The sequence below is a fragment of the Schistocerca nitens genome, chromosome 11 (genome assembly GCF_023898315.1).
Source record: "Schistocerca nitens isolate TAMUIC-IGC-003100 chromosome 11, iqSchNite1.1, whole genome shotgun sequence".
NCBI classification, from domain to species: Eukaryota; Metazoa; Arthropoda; class Insecta; order Orthoptera; family Acrididae; genus Schistocerca; species Schistocerca nitens.
Genome location: NC_064624.1, coordinates 77,294,488 through 77,322,154, shown reverse-complemented (window position 1 = coordinate 77,322,154; position 27,667 = coordinate 77,294,488). Strand labels below are relative to the sequence as shown.

General features: G+C 44.6%; 1 protein-coding gene across 1 annotated transcript in view; it reads left to right on the top strand.

The window, feature by feature from the left end:
- Positions 1–479: 479 nt before the first annotated feature.
- The window catches only part of LOC126213071 (adenylate cyclase type 5-like), a 779,221-nt gene continuing 752,033 nt past the window's right edge, over positions 480–27,667 (top strand). Inside the window, exon 1 of the mRNA XM_049940658.1 lies at positions 480–552. The gene's annotated coding sequence lies outside the window, so the exon portion shown is untranslated. The remainder of the gene's footprint in view (positions 553–27,667) is intronic.

The following is a 27,667-nucleotide window of genomic DNA, read 5'->3' as shown; positions in this document are numbered from 1 at the left end:
CTGTACCCGTACACGCCGTCCAAGCTCTGTCTGACTGTATACCCAGGCGTATCAACGCCGTTATTACGGCCAGAGGTGGTTGTTCTGGGTACTGATTTCTCAGGATCTATGCACCCAAATTGCGTGGAAATGTAATCACATGTCAGTTCTAGTATAATATATTTGTCCCATGTATACCCGTTTATCATCTGCATGGTGTGGCAATTTTAATGGCCACTAGTGTATATGGCGATTCGATGAGTTCTAAGTGTATATACAAACAAGCATACATATGCAAATCGATTTTTATAATATGTGTGGATTTCTCCACCTGTCAGTGGTGTGACACGAGACTTTCTGTAGGTTGCCTTGGAGCTAGTGTTGTCGGTGCTGACTGACGTGTTGTTGTTGTTGTTGTTGCAGCTGGGCTGCAACGCGCTGCTGCTGCTGGCGGCCAACGTGGCGGGCGTGTTCACGCACTACCCCAGCGAGCTGGCGCAGCGGCAGGCCTTCATAGAGACGCGGCAGTGCGTCGAGGCGCGCCTGAACACGCAGCGCGAGAACCAGCAGCAGGTAAACAGACTCCAGCTGACACTTGCACGGTGGCATTCCCAGGTGTAAACAGAGTATCTCGGCGGAACTTGGCGGAGATGTAGGGAGGTCAAAAATCATCGTGGCGCCCCAAAACAATACACTAAAACTTCGTTAATACCAATCAAAAGGGACCGAAAAATCAGGAGTTCGGGTTGAAAAAAATTCGTGTTAAGTGAAAAACACAGATTTTAATAAGTATACATGTACAGCAGTACACTAATGTGTAATACACTACACTATCAAAAAATGGCTCAAATGGGTCTGAGCACTATGGGACTCAACTGCTGTGGTCATAAGTCCCCTAGAACTTAGAACTACTTAAACATAACTAACCTAATGACAGCACACAACACCCAGCCATGACGAGGCAGAGAAAATCCCTGACCCCGCCGGGAATCGAACCCGGGAACTCGGGCGTGGGAAGCGAGAACGCTACTGCACGACCACGAGATGCGGGCCACTACACTATCAATCACGTTATTATAGACTTATAAAATTGTAAAATCCAAGTACTCACAAATTATGTACGCTACTTTCTTGGAAAAAATTCGGTCATGGTTCGCTGACGTTCATGGGAACGATAATATTTTGTAATTTCTCAACCAATTGTAGTGATATCGTCCGTAAACCCAGCAGTGACGTCGGATCTTGAAGCGAACCGTTGTAAACAGTCCAAGGCTGTAAACATCTCCTGAAAGGGTAGGTGGAATTGTATCTGTATTCTCTTCCTCTTCACTTTCTTCTGATGGCCCTTCTTGCACCTCGTTCACAGCTTTTGCCACATCCGATTCCACAGACGCACATACGGCAACATAGTCGTCTACACTAATGAATTCCTCGAAACTAATCCCAGGGTTCGCAACGTCCGGCAGAACTGTCCATTCATCAGGTGAAGTGGCATCTTCTAACTCGTGATCTTCAGTGTTGCTATGTCTCCCAGTTCTGTTAAAGCACTTCCCTATATGATGTGGCGATACTGAGTTCCAGGCTGTTGCGATGGCTTTTATTGCGTCAAGCAGATTCCAATTTGGGGTTGCGCTATTGTTTTCAGCAGCACGAATTGCAGCTCTTACAACTCGCTTACGATAAGCTCTCTTTATGAGATAGATTGTGCCTTGGTCCAAAGGCTGAAGGCGGCTTGTGGCGTTGGGTGGAAACAACTGAACATTTATGTTGGATAGGTTCAGATCATGAACGTTATGGGCAGTACATCTGTCCAACGTAAGAAGAACATGTCTATTTTGAGCAACCATTTGACTGTTGAAACGAAGAAGCCACTTGCGAAATGATGTGCCATCGATCCAAGCTTTCTTGTTGTGAGAGTAGATGCAAGGTAAAGAGTCCATATTTATGTTTTGAAAACAACGTGGTTTCTCGGATCTACCGATAACCGAGGGACGAAACTTCTCACTGCCGTCAGCATTACCGCACAGTACAACATTCACACGTTGTTTGCTTCGTGCTCCAACGTGACACTTATGACCTTTTATCCCCAGGGTGTGATTTGGAAAAAGATTGTAGGAAAATCCAGTTTCATCCATGCTAAACACATCACACGACGCATACTTTTCCCTCACTCGATTGAATTCATGCAACTAGCACTTACTTCATCAACTTTATTTGCTTCACCACTAATTTGTACAGATGAAATTGAATGTCTCTTTTGGGACCGATACAACCAACCAGCAGAACAACGGAAGTTTTTGATGCCCATATCTTTAGCAATATCATTAGCTTTTGACTGAATCACAGGGCCAGTTAAAGATACGTTGGTTGCATACATATGATTGAACCATTCTAGCAGTAACGTCTCGCTGTCTTCATACTCGGCGGTACTAAGTCGTTTAGATTTGTTTCCAGAACCTGATGCCGCAGCATTAATAATTTTTCCTCGATTCTTAATAATAGTAGATAAAGTTGATATAGGTATTCCAAACAGCTCTGCAATTGCTGTTTTCTTGGTACCACGGTCCATCTAGAATCTCAAGCTTTAACGGTACATTTAGAGCTCTCTGTTTCCTCTTTGCCATTTTCGCGTTCTACAGTACCGGTTGTAACTGTAGTTTTTATTCAGTATTCCAACTCGATACGGCCAGACTAACAGAACACTTGTCAAATCTGGCACTGAGCACATTACTAAATGCTGCTGCACACATTGTTGAATGTCTTACAGTGTACAGCATACGCTGATTGTTGAGGAGATAATCGGGGCTACCGACCTACAATACATTAAAAACTAGTCGTTAGTATAATTAGCTTTGTAGCTACATTTCCTACAGTCATTTCGGAAAAAAATTACACTTTAGAATACTCTTAAGGACGGAAGTTTGTGTTACAGTGAAATTTAATTACGCTGGGAACTGAAACAGAGTTCGTAATTCGCCTTAACCAAAATTCGTGTTAACCGATAAAACATACCATAAGAACTAATATATTCCTGGCGGGACCAATATTTTTTTCGCGTTAACAGCGAGTTCGTCTTATGCGAGTTCGCCCTGACGAGGTTATACTGTATATACACTCAGTGAAACTGAATATCTCTTTCATTAAAGGAGACAGAAACTCAATTATTTGGCGATTAATAATTGAGAAGGCGGTGAAAAACACATAACCAAGCTTCAGAATGAGATTTTCACTCTGCAGCGGAGTGTGCGCTGATATGATACTTCCTGGCAGATTAAAAGTGTGTGCCGGACCGAGACTCGAACTCGGGACCTTTGCTTTCGTGGGCAAGTGTTCTCATTTTGTTCGTAATTGGTCGCTGTATTTGTTAGGGGCGGGACGTCCCATGATGCTTCTTCAAGTTTATTGTTGACCCATTTACTCAGTTTTTTTTTTTTATTACACAGGGCAGCTAACCCTCTGACCGAAAAAGCTGAGCTACCGTGACAGCGTCTGAACTACCAGAGCACGACTCACGACCCGTCCTCACACCTTTACTTCTGCCAGTACCTCGTCTCCTACCTTCCCAACTTTACGGAAGCTCTTCTCCGAACCTTGCAAAACTAGCACTCCTGGAAGAAAGGATATTGCGGAGCAATGGCTTAGCTACAGCCTTCGGGATGTTTCCAGTAAGTTTCATATCGTTGCACACTCCGCTGCAGAGTGAAAATCTCAATGTGGAAACATCCTCTAGGTTGTGGCTAAGCCATGTCTCTGCAATACGCTTTCTTGCTAGTTCTGCAAGGTTCGCAGAAGAGCTGCTGTGAAGATTGGAAGGTAGCAGACGAGTTATTGGCAGAACTGAAGCTGTGTGGGCGGGTCGTGAGTCGCGCTTGGGTAGCTCAGTCGGTTAGCCGGCACGGTAGCGCGTTCGGCAGAGGGTTAGGTGCTCTCTGAAATAAAATAACTGAGTGAATAGATAACGATGAACTTGAACGGGGGTCCTGAGACGATCGCCCTGGACAAATTCAACGATCAATGACGTACAAAATTAGATAAAAAAAAGTGTCGGGAGAGCACTTGCCCACGAAAGGCAAATATCGCCAGTTCGAGTCTCGAGCCGGCTTACAGTTTTAATCTGCCAGGAAGTTTCATATCAAAGCTTCTTTTTGTTTCAGGATGGTAAACAAACACGGCGTTGTCGTTGGCTGCCGGCCTGGGTGGCCGAGCGGTTCTAGGCGCTACAGTCTGGAACCGCGCGACCGCTACGGTCGCAGGTTCGAATCCTGCCTCGGGCATGGATGTGTGTGATGTCCTTAGGTTAGTGAGGTTTAAGTAGTTCTAAGCTCTAGGGGACTGATGACCTAAGAGGTTAAGTCCCATAGTGCTCAGAGCCATTTGAACAATTTTTGTCGTCGGCGTAACGGAAACAGGCGATAAAGTGTTGTTGGAAAACATACAATGTGAGTGAGGTACGACGACGTTGGAGGATTGAATCTGGAACACCACCGGCAACAAGGGCAGCAATTGCAAGAATCCGAAAAAAAAGTGGCTCTGAGCACTATGGTACTTAACTTCTGAGGTCATCAGTCCCCTAGAACTTAGAAGTAGTTAAACCTAACTAACCTAAGGACATCACACACATCCATGCCCCAGGCAGGATTCGAACCTGAGACCGTAGCAGTAGCGCGGCTCCAGACTGTAGCGCCTAGAACCACTCGGCCACTCCGGACGGCAATCCGAAAAAAGTTGGACATCGAAGGAACGATGCAGGATATGAAGAAGGAGCATTTCGGAAGAAAGAGAGGTTCAACAGACAGTGAAAGTGTTGGTGCAGCGATCCAGGCGTACACACAATCACCGAAGAAATCTGTGAGGCAATGCTCGCGTGAGACAGGTATCTGCGAAAGCTGTGTTCATAGAAATTTGAGGGCTCACAAATTCAAGTCTTACACTCCAAGACTTTTCTAAGCTGATAATAAGGATAATCCCGATAGGCGAAGTTAATTTCGCGAGTGGTTCGCTAACAGAAGATCAACCTTTCTAACGTCTAGACTTAGAGAAAGCTTTTGACAATGTTGACTGGAATACTCTGTTTCAAATTCCGAAGGTGGCAGAGGTAAAATACAGGGAGCGAAAGGCTATTTACAATTTGTACAGAAACCAGATGGCAGTTATAAGAGTCGAGGGGCTTGAAAGGGAACCAGTGGTTGGGAAGGAAGTAAGACAGGGTTGTAGCCTCTCCCTGATGTTATTCAAAATGATTCAAATGGCTCGGAGCACTATGCGACTTAACTTCTGAGGTCGTCAGTCGCCTAGAACTTAGAATTAAACCTAACTAACCTAAGGACATCACACACATCCATGCCCAAGGCAGGATTCGAACCTGCGACCATAGCGGTCGCTCGGCTCCAGACTGTAGCGCCTAGAACCGCCGACGTTATTCAATCTGTACATTGAGCATGAAGTAAAGGAAACAAAATAAAAATTCGGAGTAGGTATTAAAATCCATGGAGAAGAAATAAAAACTTTGAGGTTCGCCTATGACATTGTAATTCTGTCAGAGACAGCAAAGGATTTGGAAGAGCAGTTGAACGGAATGGACAGTGTTTTGAAAGGAGGATATAAGATCAACATCAACAAAAGAAAAACGAGAATAATGGAAAGTAGTCGAATTAAGTCGGGTTATGCTGAGGGAATTAGATTAGGAAATGAGACACCTAAAGTAGTAAAGGAGTTTTGCTATTTGGGGAGCAAAATAACTGATGATGGTCGAAGTAGAGAGGATATAAAATGGAGACTGACAATGGCAAGGAAAGCGTTTCTGAAGAAGAGAAATTTGTTAACATCGAGTATAGATTTAAGTGTCAGGAAGTCGTTTCTGAAAGTATTTGTATGGAGTGTAGCCGTGTATGGAAGTGAAACGTGGACGATAAATAGTTTGGACAAGAAGAGAATAGAAGCTTTCGAAATGTGGTGCTACAGAAGAATGCTGAAGATTAGATGGGTAGATCACATAACTAATGAGGAGGTATTGAATAGGATTGGGGAGAAGAGGAGTTTGTGGCACAACTTGACAAGAAGAAGGGACCAGTAGGTAGTAAATGTTCTGAGACATCGAGGGATCACCAATTTAGTATTGGGGGGCAGCGTAGAGGGTAAAAATCGTAGAGGGAGACCAAGTGATGAATACACTAAACAGATTCTGTAGTGGACTGTTATGGCAGCCAGTCCACAGTGAAGTAGCCGAAAGGGCACGCGTCAACTCACGCCGTCTGGCGTTAAGTCTGGAACAGGATTCGTAATGAATGTGATAAAGAAAAGAACGTAGCTACTAGAACACTTATCTTTTATATCGTCCTTTGGTATACAGCATTCTTGATGATACAAGTGAGACTCTTTAGATTCATGAAGTAACTAATGGTTAATGGCGCCTTGCTAGGTCGTAGCCATTAACTTAGCTGAAGGCTATTCTGTCTCTCGGCAAATGAGAGAAAGGCTTCGTCAGTGTAGTCGCTAGCAACGTCGTCGTACAACTGGGGCGAGTGCTAGTCAGTCTCTCGAGACCTGCCTTGTGGTGGCGCTCGGTCTGCGATCCTGACAGTGGCGACACGCGGGTCCGACATGTACTAATGGACCGCGGCCGATTTAAGCTACCACCTAGCAAGTGTGGTGTCTAGCGGTGACACCACATTCCTCCCCCGGAAATCGGCGAACGGTCGTGGTATAAGGCTTCCGCCCGCCGTGGGGAGGACCCCATGTTGACGTATGCGATGAGGTGGGGAGCCTAACAACAGGCGAGGCTGTGCCACCCGCACCCGGCCATTCGGTCCGAGGGGAGCTAGGAAACGCCTGAAAACCTAGTCCAGGGTGCACGTCAACATGCGGTGTATGCGCCCGTAATGAGACAGAAGGGGCCGAAGGGTCGACCTCTATTGCGTCGGGGGATCCGACGCGCGATGACGACATCTGGGCCGGAGCGGGCAAGAGGTCCATGGCGGAGGACAGCTGGTCACGGGAAGCGATCGGCTGCGCGTGACCCAGGGAGGCGCCATGCGGTGGCTGCAGCGAAGCGTCCACTGCGGGCGGCGCCGGCGGCGGCTGCGGCGGCGGCGCGACGCCATGAGGCAAAATGGAAGGCATCGTCGGCAACACCTGGGGATGAGGCGAGCCAGTAGATGGGTCCCCAGGGCGCTGACCGGACGGCACCGTCGCTGAAAGCAGACGGGGAGCGGCAGAACCCAGGCGACGACAGAGGCGCAGCTGATTGAGATGCCGACGCACCTCACCAGAGGCCCCCAAAACCAAATACATCGCGCGGCCGAGGCAGCGAAAAATGCGCCCTGCGAGCCAACGCCGTGAACCTCGATAGTTGCGATAGAAGACAACGTCGCCAGTAGCAAAAGCAGGAGTCTGCCGCTGCACAGGAACCTGATGCGGTGGATGCAGCAAAGACATCAAGGTTCGATGAGGACGACCGTGGGGCAACTCAGTCGGCGAGCGACCATCGCGGGGCTGAGAGCGATACGAGGACAAAAAGAGCAATAACGCGTCCTCCCGAGAATGCGACTCTTTCAACTTCAACATCTGTGACTTGAAAGTCCGGACCAATCGTTCAGCGGCACCGTTTTACTGAGGCGAAAACGGCGCGGATGTCAGATGTTGAATACCATTGGCCTTGCAGAATGACTGAAATTCTGCGGACATGAATTGTGGGCCATTGTCGGAAACAATAGTCTGCGGAAGACCTTCAATGCAAAAGATAGCAGACAACACTTGTATGGTGGCAGAAGACGTCGTGGAAGACATCCGGACAACAAAAGGAAAATTACTGAAAGAATCGACCACAACCAACCATCGAGCATTCCAGAATGGACCAGCAAAATCTATGTGCAAGCGTTGCCAAGGGGAAGTGGCTTTCGGCCATGCAAAGAATTTCCGCGGCGGTGCGGACTGTTGTTCGGCACACGCCATGCAAGAAGAGCACATATTCGTAATCGCAGCATCGATTCCGAACCAAGTACAGTGCTGACGAGCAAGTTGTTTCGTTCGCACTATACCCCAATGTCCTTGGTGAAGAAGCCGTAAGACAGAGGACTGTAACGAACGTGGGACCACGACCCTAGACTGATCATTATCAGAACGCAACAACAAAACACCACGTCGTACAAAAAGTCTCTCCTTGTGAGCAAAAAATCGGCGAACCAGCGGATCCTCGATCCGTGACTTTGACAAGGGCCATTGCGTAGCAACAAAACGCAAAACAGTAGCAAGGACAGGGTCAGCAGCTGTGGCCGTAGCTATACGACGAAAATCAATCGGAAACGATTCGACCACGTTATCGGTTTCCGATTCAATGAACATGCAAGCCAGTTCGGAAGAATCGAATGCTTTATCCCCAGCAACAGGCAAACGGGACAACGCATCAGCGTTTCCGTGCTTAGCAGTGGACTGATACAAGATATCGTAGCGGTTGGCGACCTCATCACGCAATGCGTGGGGAACATTGCGCGCTCTGAAAAATTTCGGTTGGGCGTTGACTTTCAGTTCCAAATGTGCTTCATAGGTCTTAGCGCAACCAAGGCCCGGTGCAAAAATGTCTGCAAATTCTTCGCAGAGACTAGAAACACTGGCTGAAGGCACAGTCTGATTCACTGATAGGACCTAATTTACGATAGACAAGTTAAACAACTGAAATAAATAGAACCCAAACAAGTTCACTGCAGTAGAAGAACGAATTACGTAAAACGACACAAGTTTTGTTTGTCCCTTGTATGTGGCAAGAAGAGTGCACTGTCCTAACACATGGATTTTCTGTCCTGTATAACTATTTAACTTAACATTCGCGGCACGCAACGGAGGATTGCCCAGTTGTTTGTACGTGGCGTGATTGAGCAATGAAACTGCAGCTCCGGTATCGAGCTGGAACGGTATCACTTGTCCGACAAAGTCCAAATCAACAAAAAGTTTATTGTCCTGCTGACGACAAGAGCGACTGTTTTGTGCAACATGAACAGACACTGGTACAGAATCACGTGCGACGTGACGGGATTTGCGTCGACGTCGACGCACACTCTTTGTGGGACGAACACAGTCACTGTTAGCGAGAGGAACACTGGGCGGAGTGGCAGTAACTACATGAATGTCCATGGGCGAAGGTTCCCGAGCCTGCTTGTCCTTGGTTCTATTCCGGCGCGAAGCAAAGGGCCTGGAATGGTTGTGACTGTCTGATCTGAGCTTTTTCTGGCAAACGCTTTGAACATGTCCTTTCTTATGACAGTAAAAGCAAATAGCTTGGCGTGACGGACAATTGTCACGCGAATGTCTAGTTGCACACCGCGGGCATGATTTCACTGCATTTGCTTGCTTGCGCGGAACACGTGGCGGTGCGGACGTGCGCGAAGGCTGTTTACAGGTCCGCGCAGCGCGCCCGGCAGGCCGGTTAATGCGACACACTGCTGGCGAAGTTGCAAATGATTCCTGAGCAAAGTCAAGTGTGTCTTGCCTATCCAATATGTCTATCACTTGTTGAAGGGAGGGATTAACTAGTTTCAAAATGTGTTCCCGTATGCGAACATCAGAAACGTTCTGTGCTATTGCATCACGCACCATAGTATCTGAATAAGGGAGTCCACAGTCACATTCAAATGCACACTCCCTAGTAAGTCCTTGCAAAGTTGCAACCCACTCCCGATTAGTCTGACCGGCCGTACGTTTTGTACGAAAGAACGTATACCTTTTTGCAACTACATTAACTGTTTCCTTGAAATAGGCATCTAAAGCAGACAAAATTTCTTCGTATGAAAGAGTTGCTACGTCGCGTCGGGGAAACAACTTCACTATCACACGGTAGGTGGACACACCTACACACGAAAGCAAAAACGGCTGCCGCTCATTACCTCGAATTCTGTAGGCAGCGAGATGAAATCCAAATTGTCGGGACCATTCTGCCCACGTTTCAATAGCTGCATCAAAGCTACGAAACGAGAGTGCAACGGCATGTTGTGGCTGTGGTAGCGATGAAGCGGCGGCGGCCGCATCGTTTTGCAGCGCACGTTGACCCTGGACGAGCTGTCCCAGGGCATCCAAGAAGGCCTGCGTCTGCTGATTCTGCAAGCGATAAAATTCGGACAGTACATCTGGAGAATGTGGCGAAGCCATGACACAAGCAAATTAATACAATACGAAGGAACAATATCCTGATTAATCCGCGTCGCCAATGTAGTGGACTGTTAAGGCAGCCAGTCCACAGTGAAGTAGCCGAAAGGGCACGCGTCAACTCACGCCGTCTGGCGTTAAGTCTGGAACAGGATTCGTAATGAATGTGATAAAGAAAAGAACGTAGCTACTAGAACACTTAACTTTTATATCGTCCTTTGGTATACAGCATTCTTGATGATACAAGTGAGACTCTTTAGATTCATGAAGTAACTAATGGTTAATGGCGCCTTGCTAGGTCGTAGCCATTAGCTGAAGGCTATTCTGTCTCTCGGCAAATGAGAGAAAGGCTTCGTCAGTGTAGTCACTAGCAACGTCGTCGTACAACTGGGGCGAGTGCTAGTCAGTCTCTCAAGACCTGCCTTGTGGTGGCGCTCGGTCTGCGATCCTGACAGTGGCGACACGCGGGTCCGACATGTACTAATGGACCGCGGCCGATTTAAGCTACCACCTAGCAAGTGTGGTGTCTAGCGGTGACACCACAGATTCAGAAGGATGTAGGTTGCAGTAAGTACTGGGAGATGAAGAAGCTTGCGCAGGATAGCATGGAGAGCTGCATCAAACCAGTCTCAGGACTGAACCGCCGTAATTGCGTGTACTGGACCATTGAGAATCCATCTTAATCCAGCAGGAGTACCATTCTGGCGTGGTCTGTCTTTTGGAGGATTAATTGGGCCGTACGTGTTTGAAAACACAGTCACAGGTGGGTCTTAGAAATACTGCATATGATAATACCTGGCCTAAACTACGTTTTTCAAACTGAATGTTATTACTTTCAATAGGTCGGGGCGCCACCTCAGTTTCAAACTCATGTGACGGCACTTCTCGTTCGTACATTCCCTTTCAAACAGATAGGACGAAGAGGCAGTGTGGAGTTTCCAGCTGAATCTCCTGATTTAACTCCTCTAGGCTTCTATCTGTGGGATGCGCTCAAGCAAACAGTTTACACTGCAAGACCTCGCACACCGAGTGCTTTTCAAATTGAGCAAGCCTTTGAGGCTATTCCATAAGGAACCATAGTGTTGGTATGTCGCTCTCTTGTAACTTGTCGTTGACGGTGTATTACCGTCGAAGGAGGCCATTTTGAAAATTTACCACATTTACTTGGAGTTTAAGTTGCACCACACACGTTGTACTGTGCTTCTGTCTCCTTTAATTAAACAGATATTCGGTTTCAAAGAGTGTATACAATATTTTTTCGTTTTTGCCCAGTTTCACTTTTAAGGAACGAAACTCACCTCGAAAGATAAATTGGACGTATTGAAAGATCCACATCTACATCATTTTCCGTAGGCCACCTAATGGTGCGTGGCGGTGGAGGGTACTTTTTGTAGAACTAACTGAGCCCTTCAGCCCTGTTCCACTCGCGAATAACAATTGGGAAGAATGATTTCGGTAAGCCTCTGTCTTGGCTCTAATTTCTCGAATTTTCTCCTCGTGGTCATTACATGAGAGGCACGCAGATGGAAGTAATATGTTTTGCGACTCTTTCCGGAAAAACGCTCTCTCGAAATTTCAATAGTAGATCTCTCCGTGATGCTCGACGCCGCTCTTGTAACGTCTGCCAATGGAGTTTGTTTAGCATCTCCGTAACGCTCTCGTGAGCACTAAACGATGCCGTGACGAAACGAGCCGCTCTTCGCTGGATCTTCTCCAGCTCTTCTATCAGTCTTCTCTGGTAGGGATCCGAGTTAGATGAACAATACTCAAGAATGGGTCGAACAAGCGCCCCATGAACAACTTCTTTCGTGGGTGAGTTACATTTCCTTAAGATTCTTCCTGTGAATCTGAGTCTGGCATCTGCTTTTCCCGCTATTTGTTTTATGTGGCCACTCCACTTAAGGCCGCTCTGGATACTTACTCCTAGATATTTTACAGCAGATAGTATTTACAGAAGTTTGCCATCAGTAGCGTAGCTGTACAGTAGTGGATGTCTTTACCTATAGTCTGGGAGACGAGTCTTTGGTATTGACAGCTCGGTAGCGTCTTTCCGTTGCCTAGCGACCGCAGGCAGGCAGCCAATGACGGCCTGACTTTGAGCGGCTAGCAAGGGCCACGTTGCCGCTCTGAAACCCGGTCGCGCGCGCTTATGAAACTTACCAGTGTCTCGCGTGCAGGCGGTGCGGTCGTTCGTCGTTTGTCTGAAGTTGAATTCGCAGGTTATTTCGTTTTTGTTGTTTTTAGTGTTTCTTTGTTTATGTTTCGTTGTAAACAATGTCTAGTGCGGCGGGTAGTACCAGCCCAACACAAGAAGTGAAACGGAGGAAGAAAAGTGTGCTACACACCCAGGCCCGTGAATTCGTGTGCTCTGTGAGGGATTACTTTGAGAAAGAAAAGGACAAAGGTGGGCCCTTAATTCCTGTTGTTCAGGTTGTGAAGAGAACTGCAGCAGCATTGACAATAAGTAGGAACACTGTTGTAAAGATAGGGAAAGAACAGTATAGTGTAGATTGTGACGAGAGTGGCACAACGAAGCTGCACACACCAGGAAAGAAGCGACCGAGAAATAAGCAGGTGACAGCTTTGGACGATTTTCAGAAAGACGCTATTCGTCGTCATATATACAGCTATTATAAGAGAAGGGAACATCCCACTCTATCTAAATTACAGGTGTCGCTTCAGAAAGACGATCTTTTTAAAGGGAGCAAATTTTCATTGGTACAGTGTTGAAAGACATAGGCTTCAGCTATTCACTGTATTAATGGAAAGGACAGATGTAGTTGCATGGCGGTGCAGATTTCTGCGCAGGATCATGGGTGTGGAATTCGAAAGTATAGTGTGGTTAGATGAAACTTGGGTCAATGCCAGCCATTCTTTACGTAGAGGCTGGAATGATGGAACGCCCGAGGGGACAATGGCAGTGCCTGTTGGCAAAGGAGGGCGTATTATTGTCTTACATGGAGGAACATCGAAAGGTTTTGTGCCAAACTCCTTGAAAATGTTTCGGTCAAAAAAGACGGGTTATTACCATGAAGAAATGAACAGTGTAGTATTTCAAGAATGGTTCGAGACATCGCTTATGACGAATCTGACAAGTCCATCAGTGATTCTTATGGACAATGCGCCTTATCATTCAGTTGTTCACGATAAGGCACCAACCTTGGCAACAAAAAAAGACGATATCATTCAGTGGTTGAAACGGCGAAAAGTATATTTCAGAGAAGATTTAAGGAAGGCGGAACTGCTCGAAATTGTGGCACAAAAGAAACCCCAATTTCCAACATATGTAATTGAGGAGATTGCTAAAAGGCACGGGCATGAAATCGTTCGGCTTCCTCCATACCACTGTCACTTCAATGTAATTGAAGGAGTGTGGGCGCAGATAAAAAATTACATTGCTGCAAACAATAAAAAATTCACGATCTCTGAAGTGGAAACTCTCCTTCCAGCAGCTATCAATAAAGTGACAAGCGAGACGTGGGCTAAAATTGTAAACAGCACTGCAAGTGCCATCAGAGAGGCGGCCAAAACCGAAGGGGTTGTGGAAGAATGCATCGAAAATTTAATGATACATCTGGGAGAGAGCAGTGATAGTTGGAGTAGTGCTGAGGAAGACAATGTCAAATCAGATTCTGACAGTGATGTGAGTGGTGGTTTTCCATTACAGTAACTACAACGTATTCAGGAATGTAAGGAGGGAGTTTGCTATCGATCTACAACCAGATCATCATATTGTGAGTACTTTCTTCAGTAACTCTTAATACACTGACCAATTATTCTGTAGCTTGTAGTAGAACAAATTAATAATGCTAATACTTAACGATGGAAACCAAAACTGCTAATGTTCAATAACTTGCGAAAATAGTTTTCATTTCAGTTGTGAAGTTTAACAAATAACTTTATTATGTTTCAGCATCTTAGATACTTGCACTAAATAGCTCTTATCAGTTTTCGAGTTAATATATTTCAAGCATCAACTTTAAATAAATTCACGCGTACCAATACGACTTGTATTTTGTCTCGCTTTTATTTCTGCTGCTAGAGAATGCGTGTAGCAGACAGGGCGCCGCGTGCTGTGAGCCACGTTCGGCAACAGCGCCGTCTGCCCGCCGGAACTGTCACTACCAATCACTCGTCTCACGGACTATACATATGCGTTATATGTTTCATCTATTTACGCCCAGGGTCAACTGCCAGAGCCTGCACCATTCACCAATTCTCTGGAGGTCGTTCTGCAAATCGTTACTAGCTTCTGGCGTTTCTACTTTGTTATTGACAACCGCATCACCTGAGAACAGCCTTACCGAGCATCGGACGCTTTCTACTAGATCATTTATATACGGGGTGGTCCATTGATCATGACCGGGCCAAATATCTCACGAAATAAGCGTCAAACGAAAAAACAACAAAGGGCAAAACTTGTCTAGCTTGAAGTGGGAAACCAGATGCCGCTATCGTCGGTCCGCTAGATGGCGCTGCCATAGGTCAAACGGATATCAACTGTGTTTTCTTTAAATAGGAACCACCATTTTTATTATACACTCCTGGAAATTGAAATAAGAACACCGTGAATTCATTGTCCCAGGAAGGGGAAACTTTATTGACACATTCCTGGGGTCAGATACATCACATGATCACACTGACAGAACCACAGGCACATAGACACAGGCAACAGAGCATGCACAATGTCGGCACTAGTACAGTGTATATCCACCTTTCGCAGCAATGCAGGCTGCTATTCTCCCATGGAGACGATCGTAGAGATGCTGGATGTAGTCCTGTGGAACGGCTTGCCATGCCATTTCCACCTGGCGCCTCAGTTGGACCAGCGTTCGTGCTGGACGTGCAGACCGCGTGAGACGACGCTTCATCCAGTCCCAAACATGCTCAATGGGGGACAGATCCGGAGATCTTGCTGGCCAGGGTAGTTGACTTACACCTTCTAGACCACGTTGGGTGGCACGGGATACATGCGGACGTGCATTGTCCTGTTGGAACAGCAAGTTCCCTTGCCGGTCTAGGAATGGTAGAACGATGGGTTCGATGACGGTTTGGATGTACCGTGCACTATTCAGTGTCCCCGCGACGATCACCAGTGGTGTACGGCCAGTGTAGGAGATCGCTCCCCACACCATGATGCCGGGTGTTGGCCCTGTGTGCCTCGGTCGTATGCAGTCCTGATTGTGGCGCTCACCTGCACGGCGCCAAACACGCATACGACCATCATTGTCACCGAGGCAGAAGCGACTCTCATCGCTGAAGACGACACGTCTCCATTCGTCCCTCCATTCACGCCTGTCGCGACACCACTGGAGGCGGGCTGCACGATGTTGGGGCGTGAGCGGAAGACGGCCTAACGGTGTGCGGGACCGTAGCCCAGCTTCATGGAGACGGTTGCGAATGGTCCTCGCCGATACCCCAGGAGCAACAGTGTCCCTAATTTGCTGGGAAGTGGCGGTGCGGTCCCCTACGGCACTGCGTAGGATCCTACGGTCTTGGCGTGCATCCGTGCGTCGCTGCGGTCCGGTCCCAGGTCGACGGGCACGTGCACCTTCCGCCGACCACTGGCGACAACATCGATGTACTGTGGAGACCTCACGCCCCACGTGTAGAGGAATTCGGCGGTACGTCCACCCGGCCTCCCGCATGCCCACTATACACCCTCGCTCAAAGTCCGTCAACTGCACATACGGTTCACGTCCACGCTGTCGCGGCATGCTACCAGTGTTAAAGACTGCGATGGAGCTCCGTATGCCACGGCAAACTGGCTGACACTGACGGCGGCGGTGCACAAATGCTGCGCAGCTAGCGGCGCCATTCGACGGCCAACACCGCGGTTCCTGGTGTGTCCGCTGTGCCGTGCGTGTGATCATTGCTTGTACAGCCCTCTCGCAGTGTCCGGAGCAAGTATGGTGGGTCTGACACACCGGTGTCAATGTGTTCTTTTTTCCATTTCCAGGAGTGTATATTCATGTAGTACGTAGAGAAATATGAATGTTTTAGTTGGATCACTTTTATCGCTTTGTGATAGATGCCGTTGTAATAGTGACAAACACATGACTCACAATTTTAGACGAACAGTTGGTAACAGGTAGGTTTTTTAAATTAAAATGCAGAGCGCAGGTACGTTTGAACATATTATTTCGGTTGTTCCGGTGTGATACATGTACCTTTGCGAACTTATCATTTGTGAGAACGCATGCTGTTACAGTGTGATTATCTGTAAATACCAGATTAATGCAATAAATGCTCAAAATTATGTCCGTCAACTTCAATGCATTTGGCAATACGTGTAACGACGTTCCTCTTAACAGCGAGTAGTTCGCCTACCGTAATGTTCTCACATGCATTGACAATACCCTGACGCATGTTGTCAGGCGTTGTCGGTGGATCACGATAGCAAATATCCTTCAACTTTCCCCACAGAAAGAAATCCGGGGACGTCAGATCCGGTGAACGTGCGGGCCATGGTATAGTGCTTCGACGACGAATCCACCTGTCATGAAATATGCTATTCAATACCGCTTCAACCGCACGCGTGCTATGTGCCGGACATCCATCATGTTGGAAGTACATCGTCATTCTGTCATGCAGTGAAACATCTTGTAGTAACATCTGTAGAACATTACGTAGGAAATCAGCATACATTGCACCATTTAGATTGCCATCGATAAAATGGGGGCCAATTATCCTTCCTCCCATAATACCGCACCTTACATTAACCCGCCAAGGTCGCCGATGTCCCACTTGTCGCAGCCATCGTGGATTTTCCGTTGCGCAATAGTGTATATTATGCCGGTTTACGTTACCGCTGTTGGTGAATGACGCTTCGTCGCTAAATAGAACGCATGCAAAAATTCTGTCATCGTTCCTTAATTTCTCTTGTGCCCAGTGGCAGAACTGTACACGACGTTCAAAGTCGTCGCCATGCAATTCCTGGTGCATAGAAATATGGTGCAGGTGCCATCGATGTTGATGTAGCATTGTCAACACAGACGATTCTCGCGGAATTTGTCTGCTACTGATGTGCGGATTAGCCGCGACAGCAGCTAAAACACCTACTTGGGCATCATCATTTGTTGCAGGTCGTGGTTGACGTTTCACATGTGGCTGAACACTTCCTGTTTCCTTAAATAACGGAACTATCCGGCGAACGGTCCGGACACTTGGATGATGTCCAGGATACGTTTGTGACCATTACAGCGCCTTCTACCACAAAGCGAAAAAAGTGGTCCAACTAAAACATTCATATTTCTTTACGTACTACACGAATATCTAATAAAAAATGAGGGTTCCTATTTAAAAAACGCAGTTGATATCCGTTTGACCTATGGCAGCGCCATCTAGCGGCCAACCATAGCGCCATCTGGTTTCCCCCTTCAAGCTAGACAAGTTTCGTTCTTTGTAGTTTTTTCGGTTGACGCTTATTTCGTGAGATATTTGGCCCGGTCATCATCAATGGACCACCCTGTATATTTTAGTTTCAAGTTTCAAATTATTTTTTTACATTTTAAATCGGTGCTTTTTGTCTTAGTTTACTGTTGCAAATACGTGCGTTTTATTAATTCAATGTAATAAATAACTCATTATTATGATACAAAATTATTACAGTAATGTTAAACTATAAAGAAATGCTCAAAGCATAACGTTTATTCTACACCACGAACGAAATATTTTCACATAATACGCAGGACGTCTGAAACACTAGAAAAGAAAATTCATTAGGATTCCCGCATTGTGGTGGGTGACCCTGTAAGTATCGTGAATTTCATCAGTACGATGGAAAATCTTGGCCACGAGAATTCATTATATACTAGTGACTGCAGTTTGATAACATTGCTTCTCAAGAGCAGATTGACATCGTAACTGTTCGGCAGTGCTTGACTTGAAAATCTTCTTTCAGCGTTCTTCTAACATCGAAAGGCATATATTGGCAATGGATGTGCCTGTCCCATAGAGCCCTTTAAGCAGATGTTTGTTTACCATATGTCGATACTGTCACAAGATCTTTTGGGGCTTGAGAAACAGGTTCTCGAATTCTCAAACCAAGCTCACCTTTACTTTCTTTCGAAGCTATAAAAAGATGGTTTGTCATTGTGAATAAACCGTTTTGAGTGTCATACGTGTGGACAGGGATGCTGCTCATCTGGTGATCCCAAAACGCTTGACGGCACAGATACAGCTGCGGGATGTATACAGCTTTCGATGTTGGAAGAACTTTGTGGAGAGATTTTCTGATATGGTTCTGTTGGACGATTACGATGTCAGTCTCCACGTGAGTAACAGGAAAATAAACCTGCGCTCACTAGCACATAACCAGTCCTCTTTCCCAAGGTTTACTAACTACTCTAGTATATTAACAGAAATCAGAACATTTATAGCATCACCTGTCACAATATGAAATACAGCTGGAGTCTGTTCTATATTCTGTTGTATCTTATGTATATTATGCCAGTCAATTTCGTTCATTCTATATGCATAGCGTAAAAAAAAGTTATGTTTTAAACATTTCTTTACTCATTATCGCTATTGTAATGATTGTGTATCGTAATAATGAATTACTTATTATTTTCAATTAATAAATTACATGTATGTGAAATAGTAAAAAAACGAAACAAAAAACAAGTATTTAAAACGTAAAATAACCGCTTAAAACATAAAACAAAGAAATTAAAATAAATAATTAGAAGAATAATAAATGTTTAGATGTTTTAGTTGCGTATGTTGAAAATGCTCCTAAAGTGCACTGTGCATAGCTTATTTTCCCAAAAAACTGTACTTGGAAAACCAGCTTTATTAGCCATAGGTGTGTCTAGCACGAAAACTTCTTTAATTTATGTTGGAACAAAAGTTTTCGTTTTTCGAAAGTAATTGATGCTGAAGGCGTATTTTGCCAAATTTCTGTTATTACAAAAGTTGATTATACAGTTTTTGAAGATGTTAATAACATTTCAATTTTTATATGAAAAACCTTTTTTATATATCAATGTCTTGAAGATATTCCCTCTGAACCAGCCATGTCCAACCCATGGCCAGCATTCTGCATGCAGCCCAAATCAAATATCAATGCTATGAATGCAGCCCAAGAAGTGTGTAACTATCACACAATAACTAAAAGAAAGATTTCCGTTTATGTAATGTTACGATGAAATGAAACATAATCCTAAGGATGGGAAGAAATACCTAGCCATATTATGCGATTTGATGCAAGAATTTTAAAAAAAATCGATTTCATGATTTTCGAAAATACAATAAAACCTTTTTGTGTTTTTGTGACAACATAATACAGAATCGTAGCCCAAAGATTTTCGGATGGAACGCATAGAGCCGTAGTCTGACACGTAGCTAAAAGGAAAATTTCAGCATTTATCTTTGTTGGATTTCTACAGATTATACCGGTCCAGAGACAAATATCTCTTCCTGCACAGTTATGAATTTATATATCTCAGTTTGGGCGTAGTTTCAGAATGAAGCACAGAGAGAGTAAAAGTAGAACGAAAATCTCAGGGTGACATCTTGAGGCTTGGAACCACTTCAGTCGAACTAGATACTGTCAAATTACTTTCCCAAATTCAGTAATCTCAGTTCCGTGATTTGTAATTACTTGTGTATAAAATTATTAATGAAATCTCATCCATATATAAAACATCATATGAATACAGTCTTGATTCTTTAGAGTAGAAAATCATGAATTAATAAATTCTAAATTACTTAAATTGTTAACTGTGTACCTTAGGTCATTTTCTTATGTTAGTGTTAGGTATATTATGTGTGGCCCAGAAATACTCGTCATCTTACAATGTGGCCCGAGTAAGCTAAATTATTGGCCGCCCCTGCTTCAAATGTAATATGCCATATTATTTTTTGGGGTGTGTTTCATCCCTTAAAATGGGAATTGGACAAAAACGAAAAATACGTACTGCACTACTTTGTTCCCTCTACATACCCGGCAACTTTCGTCAAGATCGTTTATTTACACATGTGACTGTTCCCTAGTTAGAGTTTTCTGCCATGAAAAAATCTCCCTTTTTATTGATTAAATCATTTATCTACCTCCCCCCTTGCTCAAATGATTTAATGTTTCGTCCATAAGGCGGTTCACAACAACTGCATTCGTTATTACCGCCGGCATCGTGCCGTTGTGCGCTGATTGTGAGGAATGCCGGAGAGATGCCGACACGCAGGTATGCGGCGAGCAGGATTTGCGGAGATTTGCGGAAAGCACCTTGGCCAGGTATCTCAGGCATCTATCTGTCTCTCTAGACTGGGAAATGCCTCGCTTGAGCTGGTGGCGTCCGCAAACCTGTGTTTTCAATCCCCCCCCCCCTCACTCTTTCGACTAATAATATTAAAGTTGGGGTCGAAACAGCTGAGAGTCAAGTAAACTTGCCACCTAGTACAAATACTGGCTGCAACAAATGTCTGTGTGGTGGCTACACATCACTCCAGTTACCACCCTTTGGCCGACCTGGCTGCAGAATCGTTACATTTTTTCTGAAGTATCCTACCAATAGATGAGAACTGAAAAATACAGCATTCGCAAATAAAATGAGTTATTTAAGTAATTAAAGACGACAAGTATTTATTTTATCCATTTTGGTTGGAGAACACCTCAGGTCTCTTCATAAATTACGCTGTAGGAAATACTGCAACCAGCCACAAGCCTTTTGGAACGATTTTATTGCACCATTACTAGTTTCGTCATGAGGACATCGTCAGATTGCAGCGTTGACTTCTTTGCAAGTTTTACTTTTATGTCTTCCTAAAAGCCCTCCTCTACACGTTATAAGACAGAGGTTTGATTTTCTTTTACAATCCGTGCTGATCAATGAACTGAAATTATTTACAAGATAGCGGACACATTTGTTTGTAAACAAATAAACTGAACTAAATACAAGATGGCGGGTACATTTGTTTGTAAACATTTGTTGGCCAAAAAATGTCTCCGCGACCTTGTGTTTAGTTCAGTTCGTCGTTCAGTATGGATTGTAAAATAAAATGAAACCTTTTACTTATAATTTGTAAAGGAGGGCTTTTCAGGAAGAGACAAATGTAAAACTTGCAAAGATATCAACGCTACCATCCCACGATGAGCTTAAGCACGAAACTAACAACGATGCAATAAAATCATTCTGAAAACTATATATCTACTGTTTAAGTTACAAGTATTTATGACTATTTTATGAAATGAAATTCAATACTTTACATTCCACTGCACCTGCAGTGTAGTATACATCAGTATAAGACATAATGAAAACGAATACTCCAACACTAGCCGCAGTAAGATAATATATTTTTCATAGTTTCGATGACAGACCTGTTTGGCTAACTGCGCTCGTGACCGTCTCGGTTGCACCCTAGACCACTGGAAAACCGTCGCACAGGTCAGATGGCTCCTGATTTAAGTTGTTAGGCGGGTAGCACGTCAAACGGGCCGCCTTGGACCAGGAGAGGCATCACGGGATATTTTAATTTCCAGTGTCTATACTTTTACAAATAAATTCATAAAACTTTGTCAGCATCACCAGGAAGCATTCAGGATTCACAGTCATTGCAGTGGAAGTTCGAAAACATAACGAAGTCATTTTTTTTACGTGTGAAATTTCATCATTTTTTCACTTACTAATGGCTGCATTTGTTGCTATAGGTACACTTTTCTTCGTAACTTAGAGAAATTCTTCGATGAATTTTGCACAGCATACATACCATACTTAAAGGTGTATGAAATTCTAGAATTTGTTTAATTTATGAAAAATCGAATGAGCTGCTATATTTTAAACTTCATGTTTAGAAAAAAACACTAATTTTGTACTTAATTACCTCAATTTTTACCACAGTTTTTAATAGATTTTGAAAATTCTAGAGTTTGATACACCTTTAAGTATGATTTGTATGCTGTGCAAAATTCATCGAAGAATCTCCCTTACTTATGAAGAAAAGTGTACCTATAGCGACAAATGCAGCCATTAGTAAGTGAAAAAAAAAATGAAATTTCACATGTAAAAATAAATTACTTCGTTATGTTTTCGAACATTCACTGCTATGAGTGTGAATTCTGAATCCTTCCTGGTCATGCTGACAAAGTTTTATGAATTTATTTGTAAAAGTATAGACAGTAGAAAATAAAACGTCCTGTGGCGCCTCTCCTGGTCCAAGTCTGCCCGTTTGACCTCCTACCCCCCTTAAGAGCTGATGGTTCAGTTCGATATGTCGTAGATCCCACGAAGCCATGGGGCCAGATTGTCAACAAGGCACTGCGCAAGCTGGTGGTGGGTCCATACTATTGTGGCCTGCGTTTGTGTGGAATGGACTGGGTCCACTGGTCGTTGACTGGAAATTCGCCTAGTTGTTGTTGTGGTCTTCAGTCCAGAGACTGGTTTGATGCAGCTCTCCATGCTACTCTATCCTGTGCAAGCTTCTTCATCTCCCAGTACCTACTGCAACCTACATCCTTCTGAATCTGCTTAGTGTATTCACCTCTTGGTCTCCCTCTACATTTTTACCCTCCACGCTGCCCTCCAGTACTAAATTGGTGATCCCTTGATGCCTCAAAACATGTCCTACCAACCGATCCCTTCTTCTGGTCAAGTTGTGCCACAAACTTCTCTTCTCCCCAATGCTATTCAATGCCTCCTCATTAGTTACGTGATCTACCCACCTTATCTTCAGCATTCTTCTGTAGCACCACATTTCGAAAGCTTCTACTCTCGTCTTGTCCAAACTATTTATCGTCCATGTTTCACTTCCATACATGGCTACACTCCATACAAATACTTTCAGAAACGACTTCCTGACACTTAAATCTATACTCGATGTTAACAAATTTCTCTTCTTCAGAAACGATTTCCTTGCCATTGCCAGTCTACATTTTATATCCTCTCTACTTCGACCATCATCAGTTATTTTGCTCCCCAAATAGCAAAACTCCTTTACTACTTTAAGTGTCTCATTTCCTAATCTAATTCCCTCAGCATCACCCGACTTCATTAGACTACATTCCATTATCCTTGTTTTGCTTTTGTTGATGTTCATCTTATATCCTCCTTTCAAGACACTGTCCATTCCATTCAACTGCTCTTCCAAGTCCTTTGCTGTCTCTGACAAAATTACAATGTCATCGGCGAACCTCAAAGTTTTTATTTCTTCTCCATGAATTTTAATACCTACTCCGAATTTTTCTTTTGTTTCCTTTACTGCTTGCTCAATATACAGATTGAATAACATCGGGGAGAGGCTACAACCCTGTCTCACTCCTTTCCCAACCACTGCTTCCCTTTCATGCCCCTCGACTCTTATAACTGCCATCTGGTTTCTGTACAAATTGTAAATAGCCTTTCGCTCCCTGTATTTTACCCCTGCCACCTTCAGAATTTGAAAGAGAGTATTCCAGTTAACATTGTCAAAAGCTTTCTCTAAGTCTACAAATGCTAGAAACGTAGGTTTGCCTTTTCTTAATCTTTCTTCTAAGATAAGTCGTAAGGTTAGTATTGCCCTCGCCTAATTGGACACAATTTTTAGCCATTCATAGACTTCAGGTTCCCAAGCATGTCACTGGGCCACAACTTTTCGTGATTTGTTTGAAGACATTCTGGGCAATTCGAGTGAATGATTTGGCGAACTAGATCGTCCGACGTGAATCCCATCGAATATTTATGGGACATAATAGAGAGTTCAGTTCGTGCACAAAATCCTGCACCGGCAAAACTTTCGCAGCTGTAGACGGCTGCAGAGGCAACGTAGCTCGATATTTCTGCAGGGGACTACCAACGACTTGTTGAGTACGTGCAACATGGAGTTGCTGCTCTATGCCGAGTAAAAGAGGGCCCGACACGATATTACGAGGTATCCCATGACTTTCGTCACCTCGGTGTACCACAACCCAATATATTTCGTTGCCGTAGGGATCGCGTGGAGAAAATTGTACCAATTTCAGTGCCCATAGAAACGATGGACATTGTAATTCTGTCAGAGACAGCAAAGGACCTGGAAGAATAGCTGAGCGGAATGCAAAAGCAAAACGAGGATAATGGAATGTAGTCGAATTAAGTCGGGTGATGCTGAGGGAATTAGATTAGGAAATGAGACACTTAAAGCAGTAAAGGTGTTTTGCTATTTGGGGAGCAAAATAACTGGTGATGGTCGAAGTAGAGGGGATATAAAATGTAGACTGGCAATGGCAAGGAAAGAGTTTCTGAAGAAGAGAAATTTGTTAACATGGAGTATAGATTTAAGTGCCAGGAAGTTGTTTCTGAAAGTATTTGTATGGAGTGTAGCCATATATGGAAGTGAAACGTGTACGATAAATAGTTTAGACAAGAAGAGAATAGAAGCTTTCGAAATGTGGTGCTACAGCAGAATGCTGAAGATTAGATGGGTAGATCACGTAACTAATGAGGAGGTACTGAATAGAATTGGGGAGAAGAGGATTTTGTGGCACAACTTGAGATGAAGAAGGGATCAGTTGATGGGAGATGTTCTGAGGCATTAAGGGATCACAAATTTAGCATTGGAGGGCAGCGTGGAAGCTAACAATCGTAGAGGGAGACCAAGAGGTGAATACACTAATCAGATTCAGAAGGATGTAGGTTACAGTAGGTACTGGGAGATGAAGGAGCTTGCACAGGATAGAGTAGCATGGAGAGCTGCATCAAACCAGTCTCAGGACTGAGGACCACAACAACAACAGAGACGCTGAAGCCATCATTATTCCAGCCTTACGTACGCAAAGGAAATAGAAGAAGATGAGTAACAAGCAATGTGAGAAGTACTCTCTGCCTTGAACGTTACAGCGGTCTGCAGATTATAGACGTTGTTAAAAATGTACGAGAGTCATTCAATATTTAAAGAGACAAATTCGTCTGGGAAAAATTGGTAGTAGGGCAAGTTTGTTACTTTTATGGCTTTAAGTTGGCATCACTGGGATGAGCCCTGATCACCTGGTGTATCAACGTTGTCTTGTTTATAACCTCAAAAATACATTTTAGGATGGCAAGTCCGCTTGAAACGTCCACATTAGCAGAACAACGATCTGTTATTCGTTTTTTACTTGCTGAAGGCGAGAAATCAGTGCATATATATTCTGTAGAATGTCTAAAGTTTATGGTGAAGGTTGTATGAATCGTGCAAATTTTTACAGGTGGCTAGAACAGTTCAAAAATGGTCGCGACTCAGTGACTAACGAACACCTTACTGGCCGACCAGTTACAGTTTCAACTCCTTCACTTCAAAGTCGGATTCGTGACATTATTAGTGCCGACCGCCGTGTGTGCCAACTGTGGAAATCATAGTTGATAAGGTTCAAGTTAGTACTGGTACAGTTCATAACATTATCTGTAACAAGTTGAAGTACCGCAAAACATGCGCAAGATGGGATAGAAGGTTGAGAGTGTGCACAGAGCTAAAGGAACGTTATGAAAGAGAAGGTGAGCACCTCCTCAACAAAATTGTGATGAAACTTGGGTTCACTATTATATTCGTAAAGGCAAAGCATGGAGTGGAAGCACACCAACTCACCTGTCAACAGAAAATTCAAAACCCAAGCATCAGCAGGAAAAGTCATATTGACGGTGTTTTGGAATACTTAAGGTCCAGTTTTTTGTGATTATCTCGAAGAGCAGCGTACAATGAACAGCGAATAATACTCGGATTTGCTTTTAAACAAGATGAAGCCAGCCATGAGAGACAGACATCGTGGATCAAAGACGAGAGGTGTGATTCTCCAGCAAGCCAACGCACGTCCTCCAATTGCTCAACGAGGCCGTGAAACCATCGACAAAATGGGCTGGGGAGTACTGTCTCATCCCCCTTACAGTCCTGATTTAGCGTCTAGTGATCTCCATTTGTTTGGTGCACTGAAGGAGGCATTACATGGGAAGAGGTTCCAGGACAATGAGGACGTGAAAAAGTTTGAGGGAAATTGGTTCAAACATCAAGATAAAGAATTCTTTGCAGTCGGAATAAAAAAGCTTGTAGCCCGTGGGAACAATTGCATAAATGTTCAAGGAGTTTGAAAAGAAGAAAAAGTATTGTTTTGTAAAAATAAACGCTTTTTTCTCCAGACCTACAGGGTGTTTCAAAAATGACCGGTATATTTAAAACGGCAATACAAACTAAACGAGCAGCGATAGAAATACACCGTTTGTTGCAATATGCTTGGGACAACAGTACATTTTCAGGCAGACAAACTTTCGAAATTACAGTAGTTACAATTTTCAACAACAGATGGCGCTGCGGTCTGGGAAACTCTATAGTACGATATTTTCCACATATACACCATGCGTAGCAATAATATGGCGTAGTCTCTGAATGAAATTACCCGAAACCTTTGACAACGTGTCTGGCGGAATGGCTTCACATGCAGATGAGATGTACTGCTTCAGCTGTTCAATTGTTTCTGGATTCTGGCGGTACACCGGGTCTTTCAAGTGTCCCCACAGAAAGAAGTCACAGGGGTTCATGTCTGGCGAATAGGGAGGCCAATCCACGCCGCCTCCTGTATGTTTCGGATAGCCCAAAGCAATCACACGATCATCGAAATATTCATTCAGGAAATTAAAGACGTCGGCCGTGCGATGTGGCCGGGCATCATCTTGCATAAACCACGAGGTGTTCACAGTGTCGTCTAAGGCAGTTTGTACCGCCACAAATTCACGAAGAATGTCCAGATAGCGTGATGCAGTAATCGTTTCGGATCTGAAAAATGGGCCAATGATTCCTTTGGAAGAAATGGCGGCCCAGACCAGTACTTTTTGAGGATGCATTGACGATGGGACTGCAACATGGGGCTTTTCGGTTCCCCATATGCGCCAGTTCTGTTTATTGACGAAGCCGTCCAGGTAAAAATAAGCTTCGTCAGTAAACCAAATGCTGCCCACATGCATATCGCCGGCCGGCCGCGGAAGTCTCGCGGTTCTAGGCGCGCAGTCCGGAACCGTGCGACTGCTACGGTCGCAGGTTCGAATCCTGCCTCGGGCATGGCTGTGTGTGATGTCCTTAGGTTAGTTAGGTTTAAGTAGTTCTAAGTTCTAGGGGACTGATGACCACAGCAGTTGAGTCCCATAGTGCTCAGAGCCATTTGAACCATTTTTTTTGCATATCGCCGTCATCAATCCTGTGCACTATATCGTTAGCGAATGTCTCTCGTGCAGCAATGGTAGCGGCGCTGAGGGGTTGCCGCGTTTGAATTTTGTACGGATAGAGGTGTAAACTCTGGCGCATGAGACGATACGTGGATGTTGGCGTCATTTGGACCGCAGCTGCAACACGGCGAACGGAAACCCGAGGCCGCTGTTGGATCACCTGCTGCACTAGCTGCGCGTTGCCCTCTGTGGTTGCCGTACGCGGTCGCCCTACCTTTCCAGCACGTTCATCCGTCACGTTCCCAGTCCGTTGAACTTTTTCAAACAGATCCTTTATTGTATCGCTTTTCGGTCCTTTGGTTACATTAAACCTCCGTTGAAAACTTCGTCTTGTTGCAACAACACTGTGTTCTAGGCGGTGGAATTCCAACACCAGAAAAATCCTCTGTTCTAAGGAATAAACCATGTTGTCCACA